Here is a 12087-nt window from a genome sequence, read left to right on the forward strand (position 1 = left end):
GAGCGGGGGGCACCTGACAGCCCGCCACCCCTGGCCCGCTGCTCGCCCGCGCGGCCCCACAGGTGGCCGGTGCCGCGGCGCCCGGTCCCCGCAGTGGAGGGGGCCCAGCCCTACCTGCTGCGGACACGAGCGTGACCCCCAGCGGAGGAGGAAGGGAGGCGGCGGCGCGAGCGGAGGAGCTGCAGCCCGGCGGCCCGAGGATGCTCTGTCAGACAATGAATGAGAAGCGGCCGTGCACCGCCTCCGGGGCGGCCTCGCCCCTCGGGGGCGGGGCTCGCGGCGGCCGGACACGCCCCCTCGGGCTGGCCACGCCCCCCGGCGGGACCGATGCGTGCCTCCCCCGCCCCCCTCCACCCGCAGCCCCCGCCCGGGCCCGAGCCGGAACAGATGCCAGCTCCGATCTGCTCTTCCTTGAATGTCAAAATGCAAAAATACTCTGTTCTGTCCTCTCTCCCGCAGCCGCCCCCGGCCTGCTCGCCGTCCTTTCCCCCGCCTCCCCATCCCCGCGCGCTCCAGAAAGCTCTCGAAGCCCGAGCCCGCCCATCGCCCGACCCCAGCCGGGGACCCCGCAACGCACTCATGCGTGGCTGGCCTCGGGAATCACCCGGGGTCGCAGGTCTCCATCCCCGGCGCCCGGATACTCCCGCTTCGCCGGTTGGAGGCGAGGATCGAGCATAGCTGGCCCATCCATTGCCTGAACATCGTTGCCTGCGCCCATCCCTGAACCCCTGGACAGCCATCGCGGGTGGACCCAGGGCGGCCTGCGCGCGCCAAGCACAGGCGAAGCCCCAAGGCACCCACTAGGGGCGAGGGGGAGGCCACCCATCCTTGGGTTCCTAGGGGCCTGCAGACCCCTGGCTGTCACTCTGCTGTGTGACCTTGGGCAAGATACTTAACCTCTCTCAGCCTCAGTTTCCCCTCTGTAACAGTCTTTCTACCTCACACGGTTATGGGGATGATAATTTAAAATAATCCAAGGAAGCTGGACACCATTGACTCATGCCTGTAATTCTAGCTCTCAGGGAGCTGAGATCTGAGAATAAAAGTTCAAAGCCAGGAAAGTCTGTGAGAGTCTCATCTCCAATTAAGCCACAAGCAGCCAGAAGTAGAGGTATGGCTCAAGCGGTAAAGGGGACTAGCCTTGACTGTAAAAGCTAAGGGACTGACCCAGGCCAGAGTTCAAGCCCCAAGACAGCATTGAATAAATAAATAATCCAGCAAGAGCTTGACTCACACCCCATTTTACAGAGTAGTAGGTGTTTAATGTTGGCTTTTTTTTTCCCCCAGTCCTTGGGGCTGCCCTTGGCTTTTTCTGTTTATGTAGTACTGAGGAATTGAACTCAAGGCTTTATGCATGCTAGGCAAGCACTCTATCACTACACCACATTCCCAACCTAATGTTGGTTCTTATCATTATTGTTAAACGAGGTTTGCACTGGACCTGAGAGGATGAGGAAGGGCTACCAGGCAGGCCTGGCTAGAGGAGGATCTGGTGGGCTGAGGGACATTGACAGCCCAGACAAGGTCAACTTGGTGTGATCAAGCCCAAGGAATAGCATGGGACTGCCCAAATTTTATTTACCTTCACTACTGCTGGCCTGTGATCTTCCACAAGAGAACTAACCTCTCCCAAGCTCTATTTTCCTCACCTGTAAATAGGAGATAAGTAAGATTTGTCTTGTCTGCCTCACAGTTAATGAGGCTAAAATGATATATAAGGAACAGTCAACCACAAAAGTTAAGAGCTGAATTGTACTTGAGGCCTAGGACTGTGGTGTCCAGCCTCCAGCTGAAATGCTAAAAACAGCTAGTTGCCAAGCAACAGTGCATGTTACTGTTGGTTCAAGCCCCAACACACACACACACACACACACACACACACGCGCGCGCACACACACACACACAATAATAATGAAGAACTAACTGTACTATATAGACTTTCTATGGATCTTCATTCAAACAAATCAACTATAAAAGATTTTAAAGTTCAGTTCTTTCTGGGATTAGTGACTCTCACCTGTTATCCCAGCTACCTAGGAAGGAGAGATCAAGAGAATCGAAGTTCAAGGTCCGTCAGGGAAAAGAAGTTAAAATCTCTTCTCAAGAAAACAAGCCAGGCGGCTGGGACTGTGACCTAGTGGTAAGAGTGCTTGCCTAGCATGCATGAAGAACTGAGTTTGATTCCTCAGTACCACATACACAGAAAAAGCTGGAAGTGGCACTGTGGTTCAAGTGGTAGAGCGCTAGCCTTGAGCTGAAGAGCTCAGGGACAGTGCCCAAGCACAGAGTTCAAGCCCTATGACAAAGAAGGAAAGAAAGAAAGAAAGAAATAGAGAGAGAGAGAGAAAGAAAAGAAGGAAACAAGCCAGGCATAGTGGTGCCTGCTTGTCATCCCTGCTATGTGGGAAGTGTAAGTAGAAGGATTAGAGTCTGAGGCTGACCCTATCTGAATAATAAAGCAAAAAGGGCTGGGGGCATAACTCAAAGATCTTGAGTTCAAGCCCCCAGAAATCCTAGCTACTCAGGAGTCTGAGATCTGAGGATTTGGTTCAAAGTCAGCCTGGGCTGATATATGAGATACTTTTTTTTTTTTTTGCAAATTCTTTATTGTGATTAAGTGGGATAGTGATGCTTAGTTAAAGTCACAAACACATTCTAACTTTCATGCGGCAAATTGTCTATCATGGTCTATAAAGTTGATAAGTTCTCTGAGCTTTGACAATACAGTTATTTCTTCCACATCAGGTGATATGTTCCCTCTTTCCCACTCGTTCCCTCCCTCCCATCGCTGCCATTGAGTTGTTTAGTTCATTTTGATCAATGTCCAGTGCAGCTGATGGGTCCCACAGTTGTATGTTTTTTCCCTGATTCCCTCTAGTTCTGTGTCCTCCTCCTAATTTCCCTCCGATATGTACCCTATATGTGATCAGTAGCATGGGTTATTTAGTAGTGATTCGACAAATGAGTGGAAGTCCTTTGTTTCTCAAGTCTTGTTAACTGCTGTATCACCTTATGTTTTGGATTTAATATCCTCTTGTCAGGGAGACCATGTGCTGTTTGTCTCTTTGCTCTTGGCTTACCTAACTCAACATGATTTCTTCTAGTTCCATCCATTTCCCTGCAAATGCCATTATTTTGTCCTTTCTAATGGCTGCATAATATTCCATTGTATATAGATACCACAATTTTTGGATCCATTCATCTGTAGTGGGACATCTGGGTTGTTTCCATATCCTAGCTATTGTGAACAGTGCTGTAATAAACATGGAGGTGCACGTGTCCTTGTATATTGGTTCCTGTTGTTCAGGATAGATGCCTAGAAGTGGTATGGCTGGGCCATAGGGGAGGTCAATATTTAGCTTTCTTTGGCCCCTCCACACCACTTTCCGAAGAGGTTGTATCTGTGTAGATTCCCACCAGCAGTGTAATAGGGTTCCTCTTTCTCCGCATCCCCTCCAGCATTTGTCGTCAGCTGACTTTAGGATGTGGGCCATTCTGAGTGGGGTAAGGTGGTATCTCAGGGATGTCTTTATTTGCATTTCCTTTACAAGCAAGGATGGTGAACGTTTCCTCATGTGTTTCTTTGCCATTTTTGTCTCTTCTGAGAAATCTCTCTTTAGTTCCCGTGCCCATTTAGTAATTGGTTTGTTGGGTTTGAGAGGAATTAGTTTCTTGAATTTCCTGTATATACTGGATATTAACCTCTTGTCTGATATATTGCTGGTAAATATTTTTTCCTGTCCAGGCAGAAAAGTCTGTGAGATTCCTATCTCTAGTTAACCACCAGAAAACTGGGAGTAGCCTTGTGGCTCAGAGTGGTAGAGTGCCAGCCTTGAGCAAAAGAGCTCAGGGACAGCACTCAGGCCATGAGTTCAAGCCCCATGACCCCACCCCCAAAAAAAAAGAATCTCAGCAAGGCCAGGAAACTCAGGACTTTTGGCTATGACCTGGCTTCAATTTGGAACCAGGCCAGGTCTTGCCTATCATCCAGGTTGCCAATCACTGAATTAACCTAGTTTTGCCCAAGAAGAAGAGTTTCTCCAGGCAGCCACCTATGGAGATAGGAGAGCAGGGCTCAGGTCCACCTCCCAAGGACAGGTTTTGGGATAGATATTTAGTCTGCAGCTTGGTGAAAGGCAATTCTCCAGGACTTATTTCATGTTCACCCCTATGTAGTGGCCCCAGGCCTTCTCAGATCTACCGTCTCCTAACATCTGCAGAATCAGGGTTGACCACATCCGGGGTGGGCCTGGCCTCAGCAGGAGACAGAACGACATGTATAAAACAGGCTGTCAACTCCAGCCTGAGTCAGTCTTGCACCATAAACTATAATGAAAGAGACCATCAGCCTTCCTGGGCCCAAGGCTGATTCCTCTCTCCTAGGATACATTCCCTCTCATTCCCTTGGGGACCTCTTTCCAAGGTTGAACCCCTTTCTCTCTCCCCTAGGACCCTCACTTTTTAGGGTCTAATATAAAAATGTTCTTGGTAATTTCAAACCAGTTCTCCAACCTACTGTTCACAATCAGATTTTCTAGTTTCCTGCCTGCCTTCCTCTTGAACCACAGCTCCATTTCCGGCTTTTTTTCTGCCCAGGCTGGCTTCAAACTATGATCCTCAGATCGCAGCCTTCCCAGGAGCTAGGATTACAAGAATGAGCTAGAATTGCCAGCAGCTGGCTCCTCTGCCTTCTTTTCCTCCTTCTTGAGTCTCTGCTTTTCCCAGTCCGTGCAGACTTGCTGTCCTCAGGGACACCCCGTCTCCTTCCGGATCAAATCAAGCAAACGCATCTTGATGATTGTCTGCTGCTATTAACTAGTTCCAGTCCACTTCTTGAGGGCTCTCTCCCTTTGTCATGTAAGGGGGACCCCACTCTCCCCACTCTTTCCTCTCTAGCTTTCTGAGTCTCCATCAGGCTGTATCTTTCTTTAAAAATTCTTGTGTTTTTGTTTTGTTTGGTTTCGAGTCCTGGGGCTTGAACTCAGGGCCTGGGCACTGTCCCTGAGCTTCTTTTCTCAAGGCTAACACTCTACCACTTGAACCACAGCACCACTTCGGCTTTTTCTGTGCATGTGGTACTGAGGAATTGAACCCAGGGCTTTACCACCCAGCCACATTCCTAACCAAAAATTCTTGTTGGTTAATGAACTCAGGGCCAGGGTGCTGTTTTGTTTTGTTTTGTTTTTCTCAACCTGGCTCCAGTCGCTCACGCCTGTAATCCTAGCTACTCAGGAGGCTGAGATCTGAGGATCATGGTTCAAAGTCAGCCAGGGCAGGAAAGTCCATGAGGCTCTTACCCCCAATTAACCACTAGAAAACCTGAAGTGGTGCTGTGGCTCAAGTGGTAGAGTGCTAGCCTTAAGCTGAAGAGCTTAGGGACAGCACCCAGGCCCAGAGTTCAGGCCCCACAACCAACAAAGAAAAAATTATTATTATTATTTTTTGCTCAAGGCAAAGGGTCTACCACTTCAGCCACATCTCCACTTTAAGTTTGGGGCTTGTTTTTTCCTTTATTATTATTATTTTATTTTATTGTCAGTTGTGGGGCTTGAACTCTGTGCCTGGCTGCTGTCCCTCAGCTCTTCAGCTCAAGGTGAACACTCTGCAACTTGAGCCACAGTGCCATTTCCACTTTTCAGGTGGTTAATCGAGAGAGAAGAGTCACACAGGGGCTTGGAAGGTAGCTCAGTGGTAGAGTGCTTGCCTTGCATGCATGAGGTCCTGGGTTCGATTCCTCAGCACCACATAAGCAGAAAAAGGCAGAAATGGTACTGTGGCTCTAATGGTAGAGTGCAAGCCTTGAGCTGAAGAGCTGAGGGACAGCGCCCAGGCCCAGAGTTCAGGCCCCATGACCACCACCAACAACAACAAAAAAAGTCTCACAGACTTTCCTGCCTGGGTGATTTTCAACCATGTTCCTCAGATCTCAGCCTCCTGTGTAGCTAGGATTACAAGTGTGGCGCCCAGCTTTTTTTTTTTTTTTTTAATAATTAATTGGAGATAAGAGTCTCATGGACTTTTCTGGCTGGCTTCAAATAGCTATCCTCAGATCTCAGTCTCCTAGGTAGTTAGGATTATGGGTATGAGTCACCTGCACCCAGCTTAGAAATTCATTTTAATTTTTATACAGTGATGGAAATGGAACCCAGGACCTGGCCTGGGCCAGGCATGCCCCCACCACTACGCCACCCCTTTAGCCCTGTGCCTCTGTTAAATGTCCTATGTCAGGATCCCCAGGACACTGCCTATTCTAAGGAATCATCTACACTCGAAGAAAGCCTCATCTACACACCTGCCTGCCTCTGACCCGTTCCTGTCTGTGCTCAGCACTTCTGTATTTCCTAACAGGGACCTTGGGGAGAAGGAAGTCATGACCTTGAACCTTACCCTTTCTCTCCATCACCACCATTGTCCCAATATGCCAGCTCCCTCATTGCTTAGTGGCCAGTCTTCAGCGATCACTTGGCCGCTCTCTGCAGCCCACCATGGCATCTTGTGCAGGTAAATGGTAGCAGGAAGGGAGAAGGGAGGGGAGGGGAGAGGAGAGAAGGAATTACAGCTTCCGTAGGCCTTGTTGCCAGGCACTAATACCAAAGCTGGGTTTTCAACAGAAGTTGGAAATGAAGATTTTTAATGAGAAAGCTGCAGCTCTTTCAGTGTTGGCAGCTAATTTCAAAACGTCTAAAAATGTTACATGAGCAAAACTAAATATGTCTTTGGTTTGGATGTGTCTTTCTGGCCAATATGTTTTGTTTTAAAAAAAAATTAACGAGCTGCAGGCTGGTAGTTCATCTTTGTAATTCTAGCTACTCAGGAGGGTGAGATCTGAGGATCCCGGTTCAAAGCCCACGTTGGCAGGAAAGTCCTGTGAGACTCTTGTCTCCAATTAACTACCAAAAAAGCCAGAAATGGAGTTGTGGCTCAAGTAGCAAAGTGCCAGCCTTTAGAAAAAAACATTCAGAGACAGTGACCAGACCCTGAGTTCAAGCCCCAGGATTAACACCAAAATAATAATAATAATAAATACAGGTACCTATTTTGCTATGTTGTCCAAGCTAGTGTTGAATTCTGAAGCTCAAGGGATCTTACAGCCTTAGCCCTAGATTCCTAAATGCTGGGATTACAGGTATAAGCTACAATGCCTTGCTCTAACAGTTCATTGTTTTGCTTTTTTTTGGTGGTGGTGGGGGGGTCCAGTCATGGGGCCTGAACTCTGGGCCTGGGCGCTGTCCCTCAGCTCTTCAGCTCAAGGCTAACACTCTACCACTTGAGCCACAATGCTCAAGCTTTTTTTGCTTATGTGGTGCTGAGGAATCAAACCCAGGGCCTCATGCATGCAAGGCAAGCACTCTACCACTGAGCCACCTTCCCAGCCCCCCTGAGCTTCTTTTTTATTTTATTTTATTTTTTTGCCAGTCTTGGAACTTGAACTTAGGGCCTGAGTGCTGTCCCTGAGCCTCTCTATGCTCAAGGCTAGCACTCTAGCACTTGAGCCACAGCACCACTTCTGGCTTTTTCTGTGTATGTGGTACTGAGGAATCAATCCAAGGGCTTCATGCATGCTAAGCAGGCTGAGCCACATTCCCAGCCCCTGAGCTTCTTTTTTGCTCAAGGCTAAGCTAATGCTCTACCTCTTGAGCCACAGCTTTGTTTTCTGGCTTTTTGGTAGTTTATTGGAGATAAGGGTCTCAAGGACTTTCCTGCCCAGCTTTTAATCTCAATCTTCAGATCTCAGCCTCCTAAGTAGCTAGGATTACAGGTGTGAGCCATCAGTGTCCAGCTATACAGTTCTTTTTCATATGATATTGGATTCTGTTTGCTAATGTTTATTTGAAGACTATTGCCTCTGTATTCACTAGGGATATTGACTTTCAATTTTCTTTCTCGTGATCTCTTTCTGGTTTTGGTATCAGGGTTATACTTGCATAATAGGAAGAACAGGGAAGAGGCTGCTGATTCTCTAGTGTTTGTAAAGAACAAGTATTAATTCTTTCTTAAATGGTTGGACAAATTCACCATCTGGACCTGGGCTTTGCTTTCTTTTTTTCTTTTGGTCAGTCATGGGGCTTGAACTCTGGGCCTGGACGCTGTCCCGGTGCTCTTCAGCTCAAGGCAAGTGCTCTACTGCTTGAGCCACAGCGCCACTTCTGGTTTTCTAGTGGTTTATTGGAGATAAGAGTCTCATGGACTTTCCTGCCTGGGCTGGCTTTGAACCTTGATCCTCAGATCTCAGCCTCCTGAGTAGCTAGGATTACAGGTGTGAACCACCAGCGCCCAGCTAGGCTTTGCTTTCTGTTAATTCTTGCATTATTCAGTTTTCTTTACTTCGCTATTTATTCAGTTTTTCAATTTTTCCTTTTGATAGTTTTTTCTTTTTCTACTTTATTTCATCTAAGTAATTTATTTTATTGGCATATAGTATAATCCTTCATTACTTCGGTAAGGATGACAGTAATGTCTCCAAGGTAACGAATAGAAAATCAGCTTTAATTAAATTGAAGTTGAAATAAATCACTTGAATCTAAAATAATATTTTAGGTCTGACACTATGTTTTAAATTTGGTTCTCTTGAGACAGAGTCTCACTTAACCTGCCTCAGCCTCCTGGATGCTAGAATTACGTGCATAAGTCACATGCACAGCTCTAAATCATTGTCATTTTGGGCAACATAAAAAGCTATCTAGGGCTGAATGCTGGTGGCTCATGCCTGTGATCCTAGCTACTTAGGAGGCTGAGATCTGAGGATCTTGGTTCAAAGCCAGCCCAGGCACTAAAGTCTGTGAGACTCTTATCTTCAGTAAACCACCAGAAAAATGGAAGTGGTGCTATGGCTCAAGTGGTGAACTGCTAGACTTGAACTGAAGAGGGACAGTGCCCAGGCCCAGAGTTCAAGCCCACCCCAAAAAGCTATCTAGGGCTAGGAATGTGGCTTAGTGGTAGAGTGCTTGCCTAGTATGCATGAAGCCTTGGGTTCAATTCCTCAATACCACATTTACAGAAAAAGCTGCAAGTGGCACTGTGGTTCAAGTGGTAGAAAGTGCTAGCCTTGAGCAAAAGAAGCTCAGGGACAGTACCCAGGCCCTGAGTTCAAGCTCCAGCACTGGCTAAATATATATATAGTGGTTGAATGCTGATGGCTTCTATAACTCGAGTTATTCAGCAGGCTGAGATCCTGAGGATCTCAGTTGGAAGCCAGATCATGCACAAAAGCCCATGAGAGTCTATTTCCAAAAATAGAAAGCAAAGGCCAGGCTGGAGGTATGGTTCACATGGTGGAGTGTCAGCCCAGCAAGCAAAGCTGATCAAGAGGGAAGCTTTCAATTGGGAGCCAGTGGCTCATGCCTGTAATCCCAACTACTCAGGAGGCTAAGATCTGAGAATCAAGATTCAAAGCCAGGTAGGAAAGTCTTCAAGATATCTCTAATTAATCAGCAGAAAAACCAAAAGTGGTACTGTGGCTCAAAATGGTAGAGCACTAGTCTTGAGCAAAAATGCTTGGGGACAGCAGTCAGGCCCTGAGTTCAAGCCCCACGACTGACTGAGAAAAAAAGAGTGAAGTTCTAAGTTCAAACCCTGGTACTAGCAGATACCAAGACTGGAGATATTGCTTGAGTAGTAGAGCTTTAGTCTTATAAGCACAAGGCAAATATTATTACTAAGCTTTGCCTTGTTTCTAATTTTAAATCCTGCTGTATATTTCTCCCCTGCTATGAAAAGAGATTACATGCTTTCTTTGCTGTCAATTTATTTTATAACCCTTCCAAAAAACAAACCATTTTGTTTGTCAAGAACTGTGAAACCATTTAATCGTTATAAGAAATTATTTCCTAGGGCTAGTGTAGGAGTTTAATGAGACATCATTGACTTGTCATTCATTTTGGTTGGAAGTGATTTACAATGAGATTGACGAAGCTTCCTACTCAAATTTTCTTTTGTTCCTCCAAAATGTAAAAAGCCAGAACAGCTTTTTGTTCTTGAGACAGCCAACATGATTTTCCATCTTCTCTCCGAAACTTCAGTTTGCACAAAAAGCTGAGATTTTAGAATAAAAGAAAACACAGTACTTTAGACAATTTCTGTAAGTAAATACAACTTAGAACTTTGCTAATATTTTCCAGCCAGCATATTGCAATAGTTCGCATTAGCCTTGCCAACCTTTCTGGACTTGGGTTTCTCTGGAGAGTTTGTCTTCTTTCTTTTTTATGTTTTTGGAAATGAGGCTTGAACTTAGGGCCTGACACTTGCTTGGCTTTTCATTCAAGGGTGGCACTCTATTGAGCTCCAGTTCTGGCCTTTTGCTGAATAATTGGTAATAACAGTCTCTCAAGGGCTAGAAATGTGGCTAAGCCATAGAGTGCTTGCCTAGCATGCATGAAGCCCTGGGTTCAATTCCTTAGTACCACATAAACACAAAAAGCCAAAAATGGTAGAGTGTAGAGTACTAGCCTTAAGCAAAAGAAGCTTGAGAACAGTGCCTAGGCCCCGAGTTCAAGCTCCAGGACTGGCGAAAGAAAGAAAGAAAGAAAGGAAGAAAGAAAGAAAGAAAGAAAGAAAGAAAGGAAGGAAGGAAGGAAGGAAGGAAGGAAGGAAGGAAGGAAGGAAGGAAGGAAGATCTCTCAGATTAGTGTGCCCAAGCTGGCTCCAAACCTCGATCCTCCAATCTCAGCCTCCTGAATAGCTAGGATTATAGGCCTAAGCCATCTACCCAGCTTCTGAGAACTGAAGACAGAAGACAGAGCTTCACCTCATCTATTGAGTTTTATCATTCACATGGGAGAATGAGAATTCAACTTTTTGGTTTTGAAATTTATTATAATTATTTGTTTATTTATTGTAATGTTGGGAATTGAGCCCAGGGCTTTAGATGTGGAAGGCAAGTACTTGATCATTATTCTTTTTTTGTATGTGCTGGTTCTGGGGCTTGAACTCAGGTCCTGGACACTGTCCCTGAGCTTTTTTGCTCAAGGCTTGCACTCTACCACTTGAGCCACAGCTCTACTTAATGCTTTTTTATCTTGGTGATTAATTGGAGATGAGAGTCTCAGGAAGGGGGCTGGGAAGATGGCTTAGTGGTAGAGTGCTTGCCTCACGTGCATAAGGCTCTGGGTTCAATTCCTCAGCACCACATTAAAAAAAAGTCAGAGCAAGGGGCCAGTGGCTCACGCCTGTAATCCTAGCTACTCAGGAGGCTGAGATCTGAGGATCATGGTTCAAAGCCAGCCCAGGCAGGAAAGTCCATGAGACTCTTATCTCCAATAAAACAACAAAAAAACGGAAGTGGCACTGTGGCTCAAGTGGTAGAGCACTTGCCTTGAGCTGAAGAGCTGAGGGACAGCGCCCAGGCCCAGAGTTCAAGCCCCATGACCCCCTGAGCTCAAGCCCCAAGGCTGTCAAAAAAAAAAAAGTCTCCTGCTGGGGCTGGCTTTAAACTATGATCTTCAGATCTCAGCTTCCTGAATAGTTAGGATTACAGATGGGCCCACTAGCACCTGGCCATATTATTATTTTCTTATATATAGGCTTATCAGGAAGGCAGGAAGTCATCTTTGATTCATATGTAGCAGTGTTTGATACCAGGGATTCTTAGTATGTATTGAATAATGACTAGACTTGGTTAGTTTTATTTTAAGTTTTGTGTGTATGTGTGCTTAGATTCAAGGCTTCATACTAGCCCTTGACTTTTTCACTCAAGACTGGTGCTCTACCACTTGACCCACATCTACTTCTGATCTTTTGCTGGTTAATTGGAGATAAAAGTTTCTTTTCTTTTCCTTTCTTTTTTGTCAGTTGTGGGGCTTGAACTCTGGGCGTGGGTGCTGTCCCTTAGCTCTTTGACTCAAGGCTAGCAATCTACTACTTGAGCCACACAGCACCACTTCCAGTTTTCTGGTGGTTAATTGGAGGTAAGAGTCTCAGGGATGTTCCTGCCTGGGCTGGCTGGCTTTGAACCTCCATCCTCAGATCTCAGCCTCCTGAGTAGCTAGGATTACAGGCGTAAGCCACCAGTGCCCGGCAATGAGAGTTTCTTGAACCGGACTGGCTTCATTCAAATCTCAGTCTTCAGATCTCAGCCATCTGAGTAGTTAT

General features: G+C 46.3%; 1 protein-coding gene across 1 annotated transcript in view; it reads right to left on the reverse strand.

The window, feature by feature from the left end:
* The window catches only part of Coro1a (coronin, actin binding protein, 1A), a 5236-nt gene extending 5021 nt beyond the window's left edge, over positions 1 to 215 (reverse strand). The window contains exon 1 of the mRNA XM_013011610.1: positions 115 to 215. The gene's annotated coding sequence lies outside the window, so the exon portion shown is untranslated. The remainder of the gene's footprint in view (positions 1 to 114) is intronic.
* Positions 216 to 12087: the final 11872 nt, after the last annotated feature.

Source organism: Dipodomys ordii, unplaced genomic scaffold (assembly GCF_000151885.1).
Source record: "Dipodomys ordii isolate 6190 unplaced genomic scaffold, Dord_2.0 Scaffold14, whole genome shotgun sequence".
NCBI classification, from domain to species: Eukaryota; Metazoa; Chordata; class Mammalia; order Rodentia; family Heteromyidae; genus Dipodomys; species Dipodomys ordii.